Source organism: Pelodiscus sinensis, chromosome 2, assembly GCF_049634645.1.
Source record: "Pelodiscus sinensis isolate JC-2024 chromosome 2, ASM4963464v1, whole genome shotgun sequence".
NCBI lineage: Eukaryota > Metazoa > Chordata > Testudines > Trionychidae > Pelodiscus > Pelodiscus sinensis.
In genome coordinates, this window is record NC_134712.1 from 240761535 (window position 1) to 240777652 (window position 16118).

General features: G+C 44.0%; 1 long non-coding RNA gene across 1 annotated transcript; it reads left to right on the plus strand.

The window, feature by feature from the left end:
* The first annotated feature begins 6105 nt into the window (after window positions 1-6105).
* LOC142826857 (uncharacterized) lies at window positions 6106-8169 on the plus strand. The gene is made up of 4 exons (XR_012901124.1): window positions 6106-6152; window positions 6463-6562; window positions 7586-7680; window positions 7767-8169. It is a non-coding gene; the product is annotated as an uncharacterized LOC142826857 (long non-coding RNA).
* Window positions 8170-16118: the final 7949 nt, after the last annotated feature.

The window sequence follows — 16118 nt, forward strand, 5'->3', positions numbered from 1 at the left end:
CCCAGACCGTTATCATAGGTGGGTCCTTGAGTTGGCTTATGCTGGCCCATGGGCAGGTCACCTGGGGCAAGAAAAAACCCAGCAGTGGATGCTGCAACGATTCTTTTGGCCCAGAGCCTATAAAGAAATTCGGGACTTTTGTGAGTCATGCCCCTGAATGCCAACTGACCTCCCAAATTGAGGTCCCGAAAGCCATCCTGGTGCCCCTCCCCAAAGCGGGTGTCCCTTTTGAGCGGATAGCTCTGACTTAGTGGGGCCCCTGGAACAATCAGGAAGAGGCCACTGGTACATCCTAGTGGTACTTGATTATGCAACCCAGTACCCCGACGCTGTACCCTCGAGGAAGACGATGGCCTCGGTAATCACAGACGAGCTGATAAAGATATTCTCACGGGTAGGGTTGCCCCAGGAATTAACGGACCAAGGGACTAACGTAACATCACAGCTGATGGCCGAGCTTTGTCTCCTTTTGCGGGTTAAGACGGTTAGAATCTCAGTTTACCACCCCTAGTCCAACGGGCTGGTCGAATGGTTTAACAGGACTCTTAAGTCCATGTTGTGCAAATTCATCCAGGAAGACCCCTGGGACTGGGATAAGCTACTGCTGGGCCTATTGTTTGCTGCCTACGAAGTACCCCAACTGTCGGTAGGCTATTCTCCCTTTGAGCTGCTTTATGGGCGACGGCCACGGGGAATATTGGACTTGGTAAAAGAAGGGTGGGAGGAGCAGAAATCTCTGGCCTGGGGTGCCGTGCAGTACGTTTTGCAGATAAGAGGTCGACTCCAGGCATAAGTGGACTTTGCCAGAGAGAATTTTTTACATGCCCAGGAGCAACAAGTGCAGAATGCCAAGATGCAAATATAACAGCTGGACGATTGACTTCTGCTCTTGTTACCCTCCTCCAACTCTAAATTGTTGGCAAAGTGGCAAGGCCCGAGATCGTCCGCCGAGTGGGGGAAGTGAACTACGAAGGGAGACTTTCTGGGCGTCCAGGACATACCCAGATTTATCACATAAACCTGCTTAAGAAGTGGAGACCCCGGGAAGGCTTGATGATAGATCCCAACCCTCCTGAGGACGACTGGGGACCTTGCTGGGGGGAGACGCCTGATCAGGAGGAGCCCCACGTAGGGGAGGAACTGTCCACAGACTAATGGGGAGAGCTGCAGGCCCTACTTGCCGGGTATGCACCAGTCTTGAAAAGCCAACTGGGCAGGACCAAGCTGGTGCAACACGAGATCCATACTGAACCCGGAAAAAAGATACGAGATGCCCTGCACCCACTACCTCAGAAATTGTGGGACATGGTTTGGGAGGAGGTACAAGGTATGTTGGAATGGGGTGTGACTGAGGAATCGCATAGCGAATGGCAGAGCCCCATAGTGCTTATACCAAAACCGGACAGGTCGCAGTGATTTTGTATTGATTTCTGAAAAGTCAATGCAATTTCGCATTTTGATGCCTACCTGATGCCCCGGATTGATGAACTGCTAGAGTGTCTAGGATGTGCCCAGTACCTCTCTACTTTGGATCTCACTAAGGGTACTGGCAGATCCCCTTGGACCCTGACGCCAGAGAGAAAACAGCCTTTGAGACCCCGTTCGGCCTATACCACTTTATCACCATGCCTTTTGGACTCCACGGGGCCGCCGCCACCTTTCAGAGGCTGATGGATCGGATATTACAACAACACCGAAGCTATACGGCAGCTTACATAGACGATATCATCATATTTAGTGATACGTGGCCAGAGCACAAGAACCATGTGGAGGTGCTATTGCGGGCTCTTAAGGAGGCAGGGTTGATGGCCAACCCCAAGAAGTGTAAGTTCGGATAGAAAGAGGTGATGTTCCTAGGCTACACAGTCGGGCGAGGACTAAAACCCCTTGCAGACAAAGTAAGTGACATATGGGACTACCCCAGGCCAAACACCAAAAGACAGGGATGGTGGGGTACTACTGTCGGTTTGTTGCAAATTTTGTGGCTATAGTGGCCCCCCTGACAGATATGATGCAGAAGGGGCAACTCCAGAAAGTTAAATGGACAGAAGCCAGCATTGGGGCTTTTCAGGCGCTGAAGGACCGGCTGGTTAATGCGCCTGTATTAGTGCAGCCAGACTTCACAAAACCTTTTATATTCCAGACGGAAGCCTCAGAGTCAGTACTGAGGACAGTGTTGTCTCAGGAGATGGGGGGAGCGGAGCACCCTATACTATATGTAAGCAGAAAACCATTCCCAAGGGTACGTAATTACGTTACCATTGAGAAAGAAGCCCTGCCTGTGAAATGGGCTATTGAAATATTGCATTATTACCTTTTAGGGGACCACTTTGTCCTGGTCACCAACCACGCGCCACTCCATTGGCTTCAGTCTATGTAAGGTATGAATCCCCGTCTGATGTGATGGTACCTCGCACTACAGCCTTATCGATTTGAGGTGACCCACCGACCAGGAAAAATCCACCAGAACGCAGACTGGTTATCGCGCTGGGAGTGATGCAGGGTGGACACCATCGCGCTGTGTGGCCGAGGTGGGGCAGCCGAACGGCTCAACACAGGCCCCACCAAATGGGACTGGGGAGCCCCGGGCGACAAGGCCCGGCGCATGCACCAGCGGTGCCGCACAAGGGGCTGGCCAGGCAACCGCATGCTGCCCCAGTTGGCAGAGCCGACATGCCAGGGGCCAGACAGGGAGGTATTGTTGGGAAGCGCGGTACATCCCCAGCGGGCTGTGGGTGGGGTGACATCAGTGGAGATGCGAAAGGGCAGACCGGGGCAGAGGCCAGGAAGATAAAAGGGAGGCTAGAGGACACACAAGGGGGAACAAAGAGATGGTAGGAGAGGAGGAGAATAGACAGAGAAAAGGAGAAGGAGCTGAAAAGGGACTAGGACAGGAAAGGTCCAGGGTGCAAGAGACTACAGACGAAAGGGCATGATGTGTCCAGAACGCCGGGAGGAAACGCCCAGCGGACGTTGGGCCTGGTGAGCCAAGAGGGGGAGGAAGCGGCCCAGGACAGGGTTAGGGAGGTAAGCACATGGACTGGCGAGTTCAGGGGCAACCCCCCGTCAGTCAGGTTGCAGGGGGAGGCACGGCTGCCCTTCGACCTTAGGGCCCTGGGTCAGGACTCGGAGAGAGGATGGGCCCGAGTCCCCCCTTTTCCTCCCCTACTGCCTACTGCCCCAGCCAGCTGGAGCAGCATTCACAGCAGCGGCCAAGGGAGTAGCCCTGCAAGGCCCGACGGGGCCAGTAACTAGAGGTCTGGACTATCGGGAACTTTCACAGTTGGTATTAGATAAAATTTTAGCAAGAACTGTTCTTTGGGAAACCCCACTAGAAACAGTGGTCCTCATGGATGTCTTCCCATTCCCTATTACTCTTTTAGATGTGCCAATGAGCCAGTTTTCCATGTGTCTAAAATGTGCCTTGTTAATCCCATAATGCAAGTTTTTAATCAAGATGTCATGTAGCACTAAATCAAATGCCTTGGAAAAATCCATGTATAAAAGAGCAACATAGTTGCCTTTCTCAACCAGACCCACAATCTTCTACAGGTTGAACCTCTCTAGTCAGATACTCTCTGGTCTGGCAACATCCATAGTCCAGCATGATTTTAGTTAGTCAGATATCCCCTTTGTATGGGTGTGGCCGTGTTTCCTGCAGTCCCAGAGAGTTTGTTTACAGCTAACAGTCCTGGCTCTTCCTGTGCTGTTATTTAGCTCTAATTTACCCCAAATGTTTTTTAAGCAGTGGCAGTGTTTGTAATATTGCTAGACAATATTGACCTCCCGTGATATGGCATATTCTTTGGTTTGGCACTGGTCAGGTTCTGAGGGTGCTGGACTAGAGAGTTTTAACTTGTATAAAAAGGATAACTGGTTGTTTAACAAGACTACTTTCAGTGAAACCAGCCTGATTGCTCCTTTTGCATGGGTGCAAAGCCCCACCAAAATTTTAAAACCCTTCTTAAAATTCACTTCTGTGGTGGTTACAAAACATCCAAGAACAGCCAGGCAGTTGATGTTTGGCATCTATGACTTATTATATTAAAATATAATAGGTACCAGAGTGGGCCGGGAACTTCCCAATGAAATATTTATTCCATTAAAATATGTTGTCTCATCAGAACCTAAACTTTTCCTTGGAATACCTATTGCTCCTCTTGCTCCACTCATCTGAAAAAGTGAGTTGTGCCCACAAAAGCTTTTATTATATTAGATATTATATAATATTTAGATATTATATATCTTTTTATTGGTCTCTAAAGTGTTACAGAACCACTCGTTTTTTAAGTTACAGACCAACAAGCCTACCCCTCTGAGACTTTTCCTTGGAATGTATTGGTTCATCTAAACTTTCTAAGATCCAGAATAGAATTTCTGGTCAAAACCAGAGGGACCGGGAGAAAGAGACACATCCTACATGTCTCTCTTGCCCTGCAATGAGTGTCCCAACCACCAAGCGACTGGCCATTCTGAACTCTCTCTCTCTCTCTCTGTTTTTTTCAGAAACAAATTTGAAAGGTCTCCATTTCATTCCTTATTATAACAAAGCCATATCTAGAGCCACAATATTTTTTGTGAATTGGATTTGCTGTTTGCCAGACAAACCTAGTTTATACACAGTTCCCTAGGTATGTCAATTCCAGCTACAGTATACACATAGCTGGAGATGTGTAAATTAAGTCGACTTTGTACCCTAGCGTATCTCTCCCTTGTAGCTGTGTCCATCTGTTGTCTTTCAACCTATGCTAAGATTATAAAAAATCATTTACAAATATCATATGTGTGTACAGCACCTAGTATAATGGGAAGCTGATCCCTGATTGGGATCTCTAGGCGCTTGCTTTAATCAATAATAATTAATAATCAATATTGAAACAAGTTTTGTATTTCTCTTGCCAACTCTGCATCTGCTCTTTCTATTGTAAAAGAAGTAGGTAAACATGGAATCACAGTATGAATGGAAGGGAAAACTAGAGAAAGCCATTCCTATCTCTGGAATCTGAGTTGCAATGCAGCCAATACTCATAATTTTAGGACTGGGAGGTGAAAGCCTTCAGCGCATTGCAGGAGTCAGTCAGCATCTTTCAGGATCAGGCCTTTAAAATTGTTTGTTTTTGAAGCTGCAACTGCAATGTTCTGCCAAAGCTGAAACAAAGCACCTTCTGTAGACTGTTAAAAATATTCTTCTGGCTTGGCAGCCTGTTGGGAAGACTAAGCTCTGAGTAGTCTCAAAGCAGAAGCACACATTGTCTTTTAAGTCTTTATTGTTTCACTGTGATATGACTTAGCGTGGGCCCACTGCTGCTGCCTTTGGAGTCCATCCTAAGATCCTACTTTAGCTCTGTGTGACCTTGGGCAATTAAATTAACCGCCTGTGAGATTGCAAAGTACAGCGTTCCCTAACAGATGCTGCTCTCTTTTAGCTCCCATTCGGAAGTCACTAGGAGCAGAGGGAGCTCAGCCCCACCAAGCAGACAATCAACCCTTCGTAGGGTTTCTCAATCTGTAAAATGGTCACACTAATACTTCCATCACAGGGGTGCTAAGAGGTTTAATTAATTGCTATAAAGAACCTGGAGAACCTAAAATGAAAGGCGCTGTGAAAATGCAAAATGTGAGTGATTATCATCATCAATAATAATAGATTCCAAAGCACGAGGAAGCAGAAAGTGGAGGTGGATTGTATAAATCATTTTCCTTAACACCAAAAGCATATTCTTGCATCATTATGCCTCAGAACTTCCACTAGCATCAAAAGAAATTTTGTATACAAGTAGAAAAATAGAATAGCTACAAAGTCACATGAAGAAAATTACTACTAAAATCAATCACTTGTAAAATTAGTTCTACAATAGGGCCTTAAATGTGCTAGGTGCTTTCCAAGCAATTTAGAAAGTATGTCCTTGCCCTCCAAGGAACTCACAATCTTAGTACTGACCCACAGTCAGACAAAGAGGGAGAGGTTGAGGGAAAGAGAGCAAAACACAATTTATGTACAAATTAACTCAATTCACTGCAAGCAGCCTGGCAAATTGGGATTTCTGAGAGCAGCTGAAATGGGTCCATGTGGATGAATGTAAAGAGTTCATGGCAAGGGTGGGACTGGGATCAGGTAGAAGAAGATGATTGTGCTTGAGCCTGGCCAACGAGTGGGTTGACAAGGATATATTCACCAGGCAGTAATTGTAGGGCACAGTAACGCAAAAGCTCAGCTCTGTCAGCGATAATATTACCAGCAATTAATTTTTTTTGAGTTTCAGAGGAGTAGCTGTGTTTGTGACTTGAAAAACTTAAAAAAAAAGTCTTGCAGCACTTTAGAGACTAACTAAACATGTAAATGGTATCATGAGCTTTTGTGGGCACAACCCACTTCTTCAGATGAATGGAGGTTTTTCTGAGTATGTGGGGAAAAGACCTCTGTATTTCCAGGAATTTTAAATGTAAAGTTCTTTTTTATAGCTTTGCCAGAAACATCACCAGGACATCCACTTCAAAAGAACAGCTTGTCTAGAATTAAATTATACTTGAGGCCAATTGCACAACTATGTGGTGATCTTAAGTAAGTAGCATAATGTCTTATTACATGCAAATGCTTGTGTCTTTAAAATACAAAGGAAATTCTACAGATTAAAAGCCAGCAAAATAAGAAGTTATTCGATTAACCAGCAGCATTTCCTTCAAGAGCTCCATGAATAGCCGACCTTGTGCTTAGATGTTTGAAACACTTACCTGGTCTTTTTAGAAACAAAACAAAGTAATCTGGTGCCAGGAAGAAAAAAAAAATTACTTTCTGTCAGCTGTGGCACGTTTAAACACCCTAAATATTTCATCAGACACTCCACTTACTTCAGTGTTTTAAATAAGATTTAATAAATAGGTGCATGTTCAGACTTGCACCGTTCTACTTTTGTCTGTGGTTGGCAATGTACTGCTGCATGTATTTGACTGTGTAGCTAAGAATTTTAATTACTTACCTGTTCAGAATAGACACTCGCTCTCTTTCAACTGTTTATTTAAAAAATACCCATTATGCAAAAATCATCCTTGTATTGTGGAGCTGTGGTTACGAACTTTTTTCATGCCTTGTCCCCATTTTTGATACTGGACCCCCTTGGGGTTCTATTCCTATTTAGCTGGGTTTTTGCAGGGAGCCCCATCCCATTTAGCACTAAGGAAAGGGCAGGGAATTCACAAGCCTCTGATACCTGTTTGTGAGCCCCTTCTGGTTCAGATCCCAGGCTTTGGAGTAGGTCTGGAAATCTGGGGTTTGATCAATGTACTCGTGGATGTCACTATAAGCAAAGGTTTGTGTCACCCTCTCAAAAATGATTGACAGGACTGTGCTCAAGTAGCTCTCCCCTGAGCTGGTGATCTTGCCAATGCCTCTCCTCCCTCAGCTCTACCTTTTCCATTTTTAGCAAAGTTTTTTAAGAAGGTTGTGATAAAACAGCCCCAGCATGTCCTTGAATGCTCATTTTTCCTTGACATCTTTGAGTTTGGTGTTAATCCAGGCTATTACAGTATGACAAATCACACTGGTTTGGTTGGTTGCTGATCTCCCCTGGCGATGGATGCATTTCAGGTTGTCCTTTTTGATTCTTTGGGATCTGCAAGTGGCCTTTGAACCTGTACCCTCCATCCTGAGCATACGAAATGTTGAGGCATCTGGACAAGCAGGTAAGTGTGGATAAAATTGCAGTTGCATGACTCCTCTCCTTCCTTTCTGTGGTACCCCAGAAAGTAAATGGTTCATGTGTCCTAAGATCTTTCTCCGGGAGTGCTATTTTGTCACCCTTCTATTCAACACAAAAGTGAGGATCCCTCCCTGCTGCAGTGGCGACATACCTTTTGGGACTGATCCTGAGGATCAATTGAGAAATTCATCTGGTTTACAATCCGGCTGTCTACTTATTTTCTGGTGGTCCACTCATGAAGCATATTGCACAATTGCTCTGTCAACTGCTTTCTACTTGGGAACTTAAGTCCTTCTATGCAGCACCACTGTGACCCATGAACGTCCGATCTAGACTGAACCTGAGGCCTCCCATGACCTGGATGATACCCTAACCACTGGAATACAAGGTCAATATCTTTGTCTTTTTCTTTCTCTCTGATCCAACGAGTATTCCACTGTGAATAAATATTTAGTCACTGAACCAGAGAGTGAACGTGACTGTGTAGTGAGTAGTTTGTGTGAGGCCCCGAGTCCTGTTTTCTGGCCTCTCATTAGTTAATTCACAATGGGAAAGCTTCCAGGGGAGGTGTTGAAGGGACTCCCCTTCCCACACACGTTGGCAATGCAGGAGGGCATTTGGGATCAATTGCCTCCCCAGATTTCTGCTTGGCCTGCCTTGGGGGAGGGAAGGGAAAGTGGCTCAGTCCTTCTCCCTTCACTGCTCCTCCAGCACACTCATGTCCTGTCCTTGGCATCCAGACCCAGGAGGGAAATGGAAGGGGCAGTACTGGCTGTGTATCATGCTGGCTGCTATGGGTCCATGCTCTGTGAAGCCCAGCAGCTGCCTGAGAGTGCCCCAGGCAGGGGAGCAGAGGGACCCATCCTGTCCCCTCTGCTCTGTAAGGGGATCTGCTTAATTATTGCATTTTGATTTCTAGGTGGTATGGAAATACTACAGGAGATGGCAACAGTGTATATGCTTGTTAGCCAATGTTAAGTGATCTTCAAATTTTCCATAGTGCCCTGGCCCTAAAGTATGATAATTGTGGAATTAGGCATGCCAGCATACCCATAATTTAAGAAGTGTATTAATCTAAATCCATTTTCCTTTTGTGGTCCAGTCTGTATCAGCTTAGATAGGAGAGAGGTGGGTAAACCAGCTCAAACATTCTAAGTAATTTAACCAGTGAGGGCTCTCTTCTCACGTCCTATAAGATCCCCATCATAACATATATTTATTCAGGAACAAAGTGGGATGGAGAGAAGCAACTTTCTTCATTTGGCAATCACTATATCTCATTTATTTTGCTTGGCTGTTTTCTGTCCCCCTCCCTTGTTCTTTTATTTTAATCTCTATTTTCCCCTCATTCATTGTATTAATGGAGAATGTATGCCATTTGTTAGCCAGTTTGCAAGATGGCTGTTGGATTATTTGATTTGCCAGATTACTTTGTGGTCTGGCTATGCATTTAGGCAAGTAGGCTTATCTTTAGAATGTGTTTTATGTTTTACTGTTTGTGTTGTGATTTCTGTATAATCCTTAGATACCTTTTGCAATAGGCATAGTATAAACTGATACAATTAATAGCAAAAGTTACCTTTGGTGTGAAATCCTCAGAAAACTGGCAACCATATCTATGAACTTCCCCTACAGCCTCACAGCAAGAGGAACAGAACAGGGCTAGCAAGTGTGTTATTTATCACAGGTAGTCCTCATCTGCATTTGGTAACATACACAATTGACATTTATACAAATCCTCTTACTGGAGAGCAGCTCCAGTTTAGAGCACTTCTCTTACTGAATATAAGGAAGATGATTACATAAATATCGTTTTGGGGCAGAGTCTATGATTTCCAAGTCTTCTTGTGATATCCCTACTCCCACCTCACTTCCTGCTTGGTCAGGATGAGATCAGAATACAACAATCTAGTTCTGAATGTTGTTTAGTGATTAACAGCCCTATTAAGAGACTGCGGGTACCTCATGGCTTGTAGGTATTAGGCATTCTTAGCAGGTGGCTAATTGCTGCAGGACTCCTACAAGATGTGAAAATGTCCACAGATCCACTGCCTTCGCAAGATAAATATAAGACCTTCCTCTTTGCATTAATTTTTATTCAGTAAATACCCAGAAGATGAACAATAAGAGATGGAGAACAAAGTAGTACTTCTCTTGGTGTTTTTAGCCTGATTAATTCTTGTGTGTAGGATTGGATCCATTCAGTGACCATGATGAAGCAGTAGGACTTGGGGTTGTGTTTTTATACTGGCTCTTCACTGGGTGAAGAGAAAACAAGTTTGCAATCTAGAGAATACAAATGCATGACACAGGAGGGGTTGCTGAGAAGCAGGATGGGCATGCAGGGTATGGGCAGGAAGTAGGGTACAGGAGCAGGTCTGGGAAGGAGGTAGGGCACAGAAGAAGGCTAGGAGTGGGGGCTGGAGTGGGAGGTAGAGTGCATGGGATGTTGGCACTTACTTGGTGCAGAAGAGGTGTGTGAGAGAACAGAATATATGGGTCTGTACAGCCCTATGCTTTCAGGCACAACACCCCACTCACATTAGCTAGGAGTCACAGCCAATGGGAGTAGTAGTGGTGGGGCTTGTAGGCAACTGCTGCTTGATGCAATGCACACCTCTCTAACCACAGGGTAGAGGGGGAACAGCGGCACACAGAGCCACTTCCTCTCCCCAGCTGGGACAGGCAAAGCCACAGCACACAGGGGCTACATCTCAGCCCCTAAAGCTGATTCATACTCCAGCCCTGCCTGCCTCCTTCTTACCTGACCTTTCTCCTTCTCTGGTTTCCTCCTGGCCTTTATAGCCCTGGGTTAATGAGGCTGGTAGATGCTGCCAGTTATCAGGTAGTCTCTGGGCTATTCACTTAGCTCCAAACCATTGCCCTTGTCTGGGGCTGGAGTGGCAGCTGCTGATAAAGGGCTTCCCAAGCAGCACCCTGCTACATAGCCCTAGCATCAAAGTGCCAGAGACATTCCTTCACTTTGATTTTTCTCTTTCTGGGCATTAAAGGGCACTTACAAGTTAAACTTGCAACATGCTTGTGTGAAAAGGAGACGCTCTGAAGTGCATTCTAGGTGGGTTGACCAAAGGGATTCTGAGGCTTCACATTTAGCTTTTCCTTCTGAAAGAGCAGAAGTCAACTTTTGCAATCAAAGTGACTTATGGTTCCATTTCCAAACCACCTTTCACCAGATACACAAGACACCCATGTTTGTGTTTGCCACCAGTGTTTGGGAGAGATGAATGTTCCTTTAGCCTTTGTTTGCTTACGTGTGGCTTAAGGCTTATGCAAAAATTGGCACCTAAGTATAAAATAGTTTCCTGCACGGCAATAACTCAAGGTTTTGAAGAGAGGTCAGCTTTTAGGCTTTACTTTAATTGTTGCTCTTGTAATCCCAAGATGTTGAATGCTTTTTTTATTGCAGACATGGGCTGGGTAGACAAAACTTTAAAAAAACTAAGCACGGTGCTAAGCTCCTGAATGTTTTCACAAGACACCTCAGGGAATGTAGAGCAGCAGTAGCTTTTAGCCACTTCGGTTTTGTGAAAATTTGGTATTGTAAAGCCTTTCTCCAGCTGTTGAGGTTGAGGATTTGGTTGTTGGGGATTAGTATCACAATGGAGCAAAGTTACTATCAGAGAGCAGTGTCTTGGGGGAGGGGACCTATAACACAATTCCTTTAATTATACAGAGCAGGGTGGCTTTTAAATTTCAGCTCTGAAGTTAAACAAAAACAGAAGTTTTATTGAACACTCAATCTTAAATAATTGATCTCTGGTTTTCCAACTTGTCTTGGATACTAAAGCAAATGTGAGGAATAAAAAGTCCTTTCTTTTCTTCTCACAGTGTATGTATATTTATTTAATTCTCTTTTAAAAATACTAACATCCATACTAAACTCTGTTGTGGTTTACTTAAAATCTTCTCATTTCAGCATTGAGCTATAGTATGAAGAACTATTTGTATTAGTGGAGCAGAACTTAACCAAGCTAACATGTGCAGTAGCCTTCACTGTAGGATGGGCTTTCTCAAGGGTGATGATAGAATCATAGAACACTAGAATTGGAAAGGACCTCGAGAGGCCATCAAGTCCAGTCCCCTGCCCTCATGGCAGGACCCGGTACTGTCTGGACCATCCCTGATAGATGTCTGTCTAACCTGCTCTTAAATATCTCCAGAGATGGAGATTCCACAACCTCCCTAGGCAATTTATTCCAGTGTTTAACCACTCTGACAGTTAGGAAGTTTTTCCTAATGGCCAACCTAAACCTCCCTTGCTGCAGTTTAAACCCATTGCTTCTTGTCCTATCACCAGAGGCTAAGGAGGAAAAAATTTGTCCCTCTTCCTTGTGACACCCTTTTAGATGCCTGAAAACTGCTATCGTGTCCTTTATTCTGAGGTGGTATCTGCTGCTGACTCTGTTATAAAGTCATCCCAATACCTCATCTTCTTCTCTGCTTTCCTTTGGACAGAAATGGGTGTACCATCTGAAAGCCTGATACTTCAAGGTTGGTTGCCTTTCCTCTGACAGCCTCAACATTTACCATTCACTGATAGAACTCAGCAAAAGCATATTTTGCGTTCTACACCGCTCCTTTATTACACCAACTTAATTCTATTTGCTTCCTCTAGCAGATATTTTTCTTATAGCGGATGGTGTAAGAATTGCACACACTGCAGTGAGCCTAATTCTGCAGTCCTTATTTAGGTCAAACAGCCATTCATTTAATTTGCTCATTTGTAGTCTTCTAGAGAAGCTATCAGTTGTACGATGCCTAATACTGTGGGGTCCTGCTCCATGACTAGGGCTTTTAGATGCTCCACTAGTATAAATAATAGTAACCTCCAAATATTTAACTGAAGACTTGCAAGTGGGATTTGAATTTGCAGGCAAAATTGATTTATAAATATAGGGTTCTCTAGAATGGAAGATACCACGTTTTTTTTTTTTTTTTTTTTTTTTTAAATCACATCATTGGGAGCTAAACTGTGCCCTTGTCTTACACAGCAAGTACATGAGGTCTCCTCCTTATGCAGCTAATCTGGATCTTGAGTCTGGGCTGGGTGCAGATCCGGATTCCTGACCTCCAGCTACTTGCAAATACACTAGAAGGGGATGAAGCATAGGCAAGAGTAGCTGGCCATGTATGAAAGGGTAAGTAAGCTGAACTCTTTCAAGGGCTGCAGTAATGTACCTCACCACAGAGAAAAAATGGAGGAACAGTACCCAAGAGGATTGTCTCTGAAGCACAATGCCTTCTGGGGCTATTGCTCATTCATTAGCTTTTGCTCTCAGGGCCAGCAGGGGGTGCCATGTTGTCCGGATGGCGCTGAAGGCTCCCTCAGCTCTGCTCCTTCCACCCAAGATCCTTCCCCTTCAGGGAGTGTGGAGCTGAGCTCTCACCCCCCACACACACATTAGCCAGGGGCACGGCAGTCCCGTCAGTTCCTCTGGTTATGCCTAACGGCACAGTTCAGCCCTTTGTAGGTGAAAGTGATTTTTGATTGCAGTGGGAGTGAGGTGCCAAAGTATCTTTGAGGATCTGGGCTGAGGTGTTTGAATGTCCAACTTTAAACACCCTAAGGGGGCCTCATTTTCAGAAGTGCGGAGCTATCCGTCCTGACTGGAGGATGGATCTCTCAATGATTCCTTGTTGTTCATTACTTCTGAAGATCCTGGCACTGGCTGCTATCGGAAGACCAGATACTGTGCTTGACCCAGTATGGCTGCTCTTGTATAACAAATCATACAGCTATTTTTATGCATAAGACCCTGATCCTGCAAGGAGTTCAAGGCAAGTGGAACCTTGGTCCTGCTAAGTGTCATTGAAGGCGCCTCTGTGGCACAGAGAGAGAGACAAATGCAGGGATCTTTCCTGTCAGAATTTCACTACAGCATCAGGGCTGTAACTAAGCATTCATTCTGTGAATATACCCATTACCTTCTATCGCTCTGTATATGCTATACACTCTAAAGTTGCAGTATATTAATCTAGAGAAAAGTATCTATTTTAGGCTTATGCTAGAGATGAAATTCATCAAGGTGCCTGACAGTAGTTCATCATAGAGCTATGAATAATGTATTACATTTTTTATCAGTGGTGAGGTAGTGTTAGCTGAATTAATCCTGTATGATTTCTTCTATATTAAAAAAAACTACTTTCCTTTTAGATCTTATTCTTCCTATAGTGAAGCAGGTATTTGAGTAAAGTAAGTGATTTTTCTTCCTGTCTTCTTTAGAAAAAAATACTTGTGGGTTCTTTCTCTTTGACTTAAATACATTCATCCTCCCTAAAGCTTTTAAAAGAAGCAGAGCTTTCAAGATCAAAGATATTCATACAACACCTGTACTAACACTATTTTCAGTTGCTGTTGACCATTCTTTGTGATATTGTTTTATGCAGGTGCTTTGTCAGTTAAATATGTAGGAATACAAAAAGTATGAACACTGAGTGTCTGTGTGTATCTGTTTTATCAGAGTTACTCTAAAAAAGAGAGCTTATTTATTAATGGAAAAAAATAGATAAATATAATTGCTTCATTCCACTTCTATTTGTGGGTTCATATTCTTTGAGAATATTCAAATAGCTGTCATATAATTGTGGAAATGATTGTGTCTCCTGTAAGTTTTGCAAATTTTAGTCATAAATAATTATGAACAATATTCGTACTGTAAGTATGTTGTTTGCATTTGCCAATCATCATTTCTTATTGCTTCTTTTAAAAATGTTTCAGTTTTCTAGTCAGAGAGCAAAAATAATTCCATGTGAATTACTTTCCCAATACCCTCTACCTGCAACATATGATTGGTAATAGTCAAAGGGAACAGTTTGGAAGAAAACCACAGGCTTAAAATTGTTTATCCAAACTAGATGGCAAACATGATTAACAAATCAGAAATCCAGATCCCTTCACAAACAATCCATGAACAGAAAAAGGGGATAAGCTCACAGCAATTATTAGTCACAATGATTCAGCCAGCTTTATTGGCAAGTATATTGAATTTTAAATCATATAAAGCTGAGACACAAGTTAAAGGGAGTTTTTAACAGAGAACTAAATACATTAAGGAAATATCTTCCTTTAGGATCCAGTGACTACTGAAGTCAGTGAGAGCCTTTTCCATTGGCTTCATAGGCTTGGGTTTGGGCCCTTAACAAAGGAACTAAATCACCTTTCTTACTTAATATGAAATTTTCCACATTAGAAAGATGTTTTTGTCCTGGAGAGCACATTAACTTACTTTACAAAATTTCACATGAAGCTGTGCTGTGTTGGGTTAACAGTTTGTCTAGTTTATTTGGTAATTTTATTGTATTGCCCAAGTCCAGCTAGAAGCAGGACAAGGATTGTTTAAAACAGGCCAGGCAAAATATGGCCTGCAGGCTGGATCCGGCCCACTAAGCCACTGGGAATGGTCTGCGGAGGCAGCGGGGAGCTGCACGTAGGCTCCCATGCTTGCCCCGCATGCCGCTCAGAAACATGGCTGCTGGGCCCTGTTTCTGTTTCAAAACTGGAGGGGAGGGAGGAAAGCTTCAGGAGCTGCCTCCACCCTCAGCACAATCCCATTGGCCAATTTCTGGCCAGACACTGGCCAATGGGAGCTGCCTGTTTAAATAACAGGCAGCCAAGAAGAACCACGTCCCCTCTTTTCTGCTCAGTTATTCACACAGCACATGGCAGGGCAAGGAGGCTGGCTGGCTGGGAAATGTTTTAAGCTCTTAACTTGGCAGGCTGATTCAGCTGCTGATTGGTAAGTCTCCTAGCCAGAGCCTGCCTCTGGCACCCTAGCCCCTTTCTTCCCCAACCCTCTGCCCCCCAATCAACATACCCAAACCCTCTGCTCCACCCTTGCACCCATAGCCCCTCTCAGATCTGGCACCCCAGTCTCCTGCCCCAGATCACAATACTCTTCTACCCTAGATCACATCCCAACTCACAACGTATTTCAACAACACCCATAGAGCAAAATGTCATAGCTCCATAGGCAATGATGATATTCATATTTTGGCAGAACAGTGAGTTTCAGCAAATCCTGACTCTTCATGTGATACTTTACAAGACTTTATGCAAATGATCATAACCATATACCAGTGATGAATGTCTGGGACCAGGGTGTTAGTTGGAGGTTATACCTCTCTTAAAAATAGCTGAAATCAGATTTGGAGTATAAACCCAATTCCAGTCACAGAAATAAATTATAAAGATAGGAAAAAAAGAGAATCCCTCACCTGGAAGCTCTGTGGTTTTTATTTTTAAATCTGAATGTATGAAATAGTCTAGACACTAGAGCTGCACAAATTCCTCCAAAAGGAAGCACATTTTCCCCACAGGAAATGCTGAGTTCTCCTGACAAATGTTATCCTCCCCCACTTTCACTCTTCTGTCTCCTAATGTTTCAGAATACAAATCTCTCT